A 1,335-nucleotide genomic window follows, 5' to 3' on the forward strand; every position below is an offset into this window, starting at 1 on the left:
CTAGCACTTTGGGTCTCTATCAATAGTTTTCCACATTATCTTTAAAGTTACTTTATTTAATTCATATCGTATCCACCATAAGACTTGGGAGCGAGAGAGGCGAAAATACCAATATAGAAAAATGCTAACATTAAATAGAAAACGAAGACTTAAAAAGACTATGCATAATAAACAAAGCAGTAAAGCTTATCATATTTAAGATTCAGATCACTTATCACAAAGTTCATTTAATTAAAAAGAGGGACTTGGCGAAGTTGCGGTAAGCGAACTTTCTCAATTCTGAGATTTTTCCCCTGTTTCGAAGATGGAAAATTTCGCTAAACTCATAATCCACAGAATATATACAATCATTGAGATGAAAAAAAAAATCCCACGAGCTGCAGTGCCACAACAGGAAATACTAAATACAGTTGAAAGATAAAAAATAATAACATTACAATATTCCTCGTGCCGCTTATCTTGAGTAATGGAGACAAGAAAAGCGTTTTAAGTTTTGTTGCAAACTTAGTTCTAACTTGTTTTCCGACTCTGATTTTCAGTTGAAACATTATTTTTTACAAATTATCTTCCTCCGGAATGCTGGTCTATTAGATTATAATTTGTAATATTCATTATTCAGGATTTCAGGTATGGTTAAAAACATTTTCAAGGGGAAAAGGGCTACAAAGAGACAAAGGAAAGAACAGATATTACCTTGCGAACAATTACAGTCACTTACAATTTTCTCGTGCTAATCTTGACCAAAAATACTTTTCCTTGTTAAATTCCCTTGTCTTTCCTGGCCTCGAACCTCGCGGGTGCGCAGACGCCGCGCGCAGCCCTTCAAAGTTGGGCTGCGCTGGCGGCCGTACGAAAAGCCGCAACACGCTGTACACTGTATAAGGACTGATTTGTTTATAAGCTTTCTTTGAATATAATACCAGAAGAGTCAAATGATAAGATATGTCACTGGTAGGAACTTCGTTTATTTCTAGGATGTGTAATTCATGTTCATTTACGAAAATACCAGACCTAGCAGTCGCCCGGTGACTCGGAGACTCGGACCTCACGAGAACAGTTGACCCGTAGCCGTCGGCAGAGTAAGACTACGCCACTCTGCTGCAGGACTTTGTCGCTGGTATGGCGTGGATTATCGTGCCAGTGCTTACATTAATTAGTTTTTCGTGTAGTGAATAATATAATAGCACTGGGCAACAGTAGTAGACAGTGTTAAAAAGCCAAAAGCAGTGGGGGGAATATTTTAGTGACACCTGCCCGTTTGCGCTCAGGTGTGTACCTGGTAATCAAGGTAAAGTGACTCAGGTACAAACTTAAGAAAACGACCAAGAAGAAAGA

This window comes from Penaeus monodon, chromosome 15, assembly GCF_015228065.2.
Source record: "Penaeus monodon isolate SGIC_2016 chromosome 15, NSTDA_Pmon_1, whole genome shotgun sequence".
NCBI classification, from domain to species: domain Eukaryota; kingdom Metazoa; phylum Arthropoda; class Malacostraca; order Decapoda; family Penaeidae; genus Penaeus; species Penaeus monodon.